The sequence below is a fragment of the Hylobates moloch genome, unplaced genomic scaffold (genome assembly GCF_009828535.3).
Source record: "Hylobates moloch isolate HMO894 unplaced genomic scaffold, HMol_V3 SCAFFOLD_6, whole genome shotgun sequence".
In the NCBI taxonomy this organism is placed as follows: Eukaryota; Metazoa; Chordata; class Mammalia; order Primates; family Hylobatidae; genus Hylobates; species Hylobates moloch.
In genome coordinates, this window is record NW_026652281.1 from 76843109 (window position 1) to 76848642 (window position 5534).

The 5534-nt window shown below is 45.5% G+C and overlaps 1 long non-coding RNA gene across 1 annotated transcript in view; it reads right to left on the reverse strand.

The window, feature by feature from the left end:
• Positions 1–2745: 2745 nt before the first annotated feature.
• Positions 2746–5534, reverse strand: part of LOC131383819 (uncharacterized) — a 10564-nt gene continuing 7775 nt past the window's right edge. Inside the window, exon 3 of the long non-coding RNA XR_009214168.1 lies at positions 2746–2947. This is a non-coding gene — a long non-coding RNA (uncharacterized LOC131383819). The remainder of the gene's footprint in view (positions 2948–5534) is intronic.

Genomic DNA, 5534 nt, shown 5'->3' on the forward strand with positions numbered 1-5534 from the left:
TTTTTTTTTTTTTTTTTTTTGAGACGTAGTCTTGCTCTGTTTCCAGGCTGGAGTGCAGTGGCATGATCTTGGCTCACTACAATCTCCACCTCCTGGATTCAAGCGATTCTCCTGCCTCAGCCTCCCGAGTAGCTGGGACTACAGGCACATGCCACCATGCCCAGCTAGTTTTTGTATTTTTAGTAGAAATGGGGTTTCACCATGTTGGCCAGGATGGTCTCCATCTCTTGACCTTGTGATCCACCCGCCTTGGCCTCCCAAAGTGCTAGGATTACAGGTGTGAGCCACCGCATCCGGATGTTATCTATGTTATTAATCATCTTAGTATGGCTTGAAATGTTGTTCTAAAGCCAAGATAAAAGGACCTGTATTACCATGTTCCATCAAGCTGGATGCCAGCCAGGCACTTGTGAGTACTTCAGCTATAGGCATGATGTTTTCATTCTTTGTCATTATCCCACAATGCCCCTTCTCAGCGTGAAGCAGTCAGAAAGATTGAGGACCAGATTCCCTGTGACTGGGGAAACGATAAATGGCCAGAGAGTCAGTTTTGAGCTCTGCAGGTCACACGGCAGTGTCTATCACAACAACTCAACTCTGCTGTTGTAGCCTGAAAGCCGCCATAGCACAGAAACACATAAGCCTAGCTGTGTTCCAATAAAACTTTCATGTACACTGAAATTTGAATTTCATATAATTTTCACGTGTTACCAAATATTATTATTCTTTTGGGGTTTTTTCTAGTCATTTAAAAATAACCACTCTTCTGAACTTTCTGGCCATAAAAAATGGGCAGTGAGCTGGATTGAGCCTTCAGGTGTAGTCTGCTGACACTGGTTTAGATAAACTAAGTCTAGGGCTGGCTAGTCAAGCCCTCTGGGTTTGAATCCCACAATCCCACTTATTAGTGCTGGGGTCCTGGGCAAGTTACCTCTTGGAGTTTCACTTTCCTTATATGTAAAATGGGAGTAATAGTGGATCCTATCTGATTTGCCTGGTTTGAGAATTAGGATAGATGTAAGTGTCAACCCAGTGTCTGGGGCAGAGAAAACACCCAGCAAATGTAGCTGCTACTGTTGTTGGCTATTATGAAGGCTCAAGTAGATCCCTACAGCCTTGGAGGAACCGTATGTGATGTGGAAGTTTGACAGTCTTTAGCTATCTTCAGTCCACAGTTCAATTAGATTTGTATGAGGCTGGAGGTTTGGTGGTGCTGCCTTACTTTTGCGCAGTTAAGATTAAGGTGTTGTTTAACTAGAACATGGTATATCCACAGAATGGGTTACTGTGCAGCCATAAAAAGGAGGTAGAGGTGTATATTTGTGTTCTGACCTGTAAAGATGCCCCACATGTCTGTCTAAATGTGTACAGGTATGTGTGTGTAATGCACGTACGTGTGGATACGTGTAATGTGTGCATATGTCCTTTGAAATCAGGGCTGCTCAGCCTTGGGTTGACATTTGGATCTACAGTAGGCAGAAAAATGCTCTCCCCTCCCCAGTCATGTCCATTTCGGAATCTCCAGAACCTGTGAATGTGTTAGATTACATAGCAAACGGGAATTAAGGTTGGAGATGGAATGAAAGTTGCTAATCAGCATAAAGGGAGATTAGCCTGGATTATCCACAGTGTAATCACAGAGGTCCTTCACAGTTGCCCAGGAAGTCAGTGAAGACACAACTATGGAAGAAAGGCACAGCATAAATGCTGCTGGCTTTGACAAATGCAGGAAGAGGCCAAGGAACACGGGCAGACCCAAGAAGCTAGAAAAGGTGAGGAGGCAGATGCTCCCTCATGTGTCCAGGAAGGCATTCAGCCCTGCTGCCACCTTGATTATAGTACAGGCAGATCTGGTTCGAACTTCTGATCTCCGGAAATGTGAGATAATCCATTTGCATTGTTCAAGCCACTAAGTTTGTGGTGATTTGTTATAGCAACAACAGGAAACGAATCCCTTTGGAATGGGAATTGCTGTCCTATGCCTGACCCACCATCATATTTTGGAAGCACATTAATTTCTCAGGCCCACTGGTGGAGAGGAATCTGCCTTAGGAGAAATCTTGTCCTGAGTCTCACCTGTATCTGATTCAGATGAGACTCTGGACTCTTGACTTGGTGCTGGAACAAATGAAGACATTAAATCTGTTGGGATGCAATGAATGTACTCTGCATGTGAGAGGACATGAATTTGGGGGGCTGGGGCAGAATGCTATGGTTTGACTGTGTTCCCCAAAGTTCATGTGTTGGAAACTTCATTCCCCATCCAACAGTGTTGAGGGGGCGGATTTTTAAGAGGGCATGGGTCATGGGGCCCTTCCCTCATGAAAAGGTTAGCTATCGCAGGAGGGGTTCCTGATAAAAGGAACAGGCCCCTTCCCCGCTCTTCCTTTCCTGCAGGCAAGCATGCCCTCTTGCCCTTCCACCTTCCACCATGGGATGATGCAGCAAGAAGGCCTTCACCAGATGTGGGCCCCTTGACCTTGGACTTCCCAGCCTTGAGAACTGTAAGAAATAAACCTCTGTTCTTTAGAAATTACCCAGTGTCAGATATTCTGTTACAGCAGCACAAAACAAAGTGAGACAGAGGGTGCAGGGAAGGAAACTCCTCACCCAATTCAGTGAAACTGTAAATTGGTTAAAAAAAAAAAAAAAAAAAAAAAAGGACTTGAAAAGCCTGGCAGTAGCTATTCATAACGTGGAAACTCTGCACTAGCAATTCCTGCAAACATGCACATATACTTGTATTTGCTATAACACTGTTTAATATAAAAACATAGGTTGGGCACAGTGGCTCACACCTGTAATCCCAGCACTTTGGGAGGCTGAGGTGGGCAGATTGCTTGAGCTCCGTTCAAGACCAGCCTGGGCAACTTAAGCCCAGGAGTCTGAGGCTGCAGTGAGCTGTGATCGTGTCTCCGTACTCCAGCCTGGGCAACAGAGTGAGACCCTGTTTCAAAAGAAAAAAACAAAAACAAAAACATAAAAAGGCAGAAATCTAAATGATTATCAGTAGGGAACAGATTAAATAGAGGGGAATTTCCCCTCTATTAAGATTAAATAGATTAAATAGAGGGGAATTTCCATGCAAAGGAGTACAATAAAGCAATTATAAATAACGATGCAGATCTATATAGGCTGACATGAAAAGAGCAAGTTACAAAACATGTATAAATTATTCACTGTTTATTAAAATTACATAAACGTTTATATTTATGAACAAGTGGTAGAGACTCATTCATTCAACAGAAATATACTGAACTACAGGATATAGCTGTTCAGTGTGTATGTACATTTGTTCAACAGAAATATGTTGAACCAAAAAAAAAAAGAAAAGAAAGAGGAGGAGATGAGTCCATGTACTCCTCAGTCTACTCATGAGCTCATTTACTACACAAATGCAGACACTCACTACAAAAATGGCAAATATATATTTGCTACTGTTCAAAGCAAGAGCCCCTCTAAAAAGGCCTTCACTAGCTACTGGGAAGGCTACAAGGAGCTATGAACCTGCCACTGCACTCCAGCTTGAGTAACAGGAGACCTTATTTACAAAAAAAAAAAAAAAAAAGTAAATAAACAAGACTTTAATTACATTTGGCCCTAAGCACATACAGTAAAAATTCAGTGGATGCAGGTCTCAGGTGAGGTCAGCGAAGCATTATGCTCAGCATTTGATGTCCAAATCACAAACAGATTATGAAATACTTACATGTAGAAATAACTAAGACTTGGCTGGGCGCGGTATCTCATGCCTGTAATCCCAGCACTTTGGGAGGCCAAGGTGGGTGGATCACAAGGTCAGGAGTTCAAGACCAGCATGAACAACATGGTGACACCCTGCCTCTACTAAAAAATACAAAAATTAGCCAGGCTTGGTGGCACACGCCTATAATCCCAGCTACTCAGGAGGCTGAGGCAGGAGAATTGCTTGAACCCGGGAGGCAGAGGTTGCAGTGAGCAGTGATCACACCATTGCACTCCAGCCTGGGTGACAGAGTGAAATTACCAAATGGTGGCGAGCCCTGTAACCCAGTTCGGAGCCGAGGGGGGGAGAAAGGATCAGAGTCGAGACCTTGGGGACAAAAAAAAAAAAAAAAAAGAGAAATAACTAAGACAGGCTAATGGGAATTTTTCAAAGACTTTTTGGGTCATCTCTAGTTTTGTTGCTTATTTTCAATCAAACAAACTTTTAAAGATACCTGTTATTTGTCACAGATAACCAAAAGAACTGACTCTGCAACAAAGCTAAAGTTCAGTAACATTTATGTGATAACTCCCCCAATCCAGAACATGCAACCCCCCCCCCGCCACCAGAAATCAGATATGCATCGATATCCCAGCAACCATAGCCAAACATTAACACACTTTGCACCCCAGGAAATGTGTAGCACTTAGCACCCATTTTTACTCTTACTTCTCTCAGAGTTCTAACCAGCTAGTAGTACTCTGCAGTTCCCTGAGCATCAGAATTGCCACTTTTCATTTAAAAAGCATTTTTAAGGCCGGGTGAGTGGCTTACACCTATAATCCCAGCACTTTGGGAGGCTGAGATGGGTGGATCACCTGAGGTCAGGAGTTTGAGACTAGCCTGACCAATATTATGAAACCCTGTCTCTACTAAAAATACCAAAATTAGCTGGGCGTGGTGGTGCGCACCTGTAATCCCAGCTACTTGGGAGGCTGAGACAGGAGAATTGATTGAACCCGGGAGGCAGAGGTTGCAGTGAGCTGAGATCGCGCCATTGCACTCCAGCCTGGGCAACAAGAGCGAAACTCCGTCTCAAAAAAATAAATAAAAAGCCTATTTAATATAAAAATATAGCTTTATATTGGGAAAGGCTGAAAAACTTAATTTCATAAGACAAACTAGAAAAAAATAAAGCTTGACAAATATTTCCCATTTGTAAGTATTAGTCTTCTCTACAGGACAAGCTGAAACATATTAATTTTTTAAAAGAATTAAGATTTTATTGCTTCTTTCCTTCCTTCTTTCTTTCCTTCCTTCCTTCTTTCTTTCCTTCCTTCCTTTCCCTCTGTGGCCCGGGCAGCAATCTCCTCGTCTCGCTGCTGCCCCGCGCCGCGGACTGCCTGGGACTGCCGGCGCGCGCCACCGCTGCCTGTTTTTTTCTCCTTTGCCTGCCGGCGCGCGTTCGCCATCTTGGCCACGCTAGTCGCCAGCTCCTGACCCCGAACGCTCTGCCCGCCTCGGCCTCCCAGGGTGCTGGGACTACAGACGGAGTCTCGCTCACCCGGTGCTCGGTGTTGCCCGGGCTGGAGTGCGGTGGCGTGGTCTGGGCTCGCGGCAGCCTCCGCCTCCCAGCCGCCTGCCTTGGCCTACCAGGGTGCTGGGATTGCAGCCCCTGCCCGGCCGCCGCCCCGTCTGGGAGGTAGGGAGCGTCTCTGCCTGGCCGCCCCTCTGCCCGGCCTCCCCATCTGGGAAGTGAGGAGCCCTTCTGCCCGGCCACCCATCGTCTGGGAGGTGAGGAGCGCCTCTGCCCGGCCACCCATCGTCTGGGAGGTGAGGAGCGCCTCTG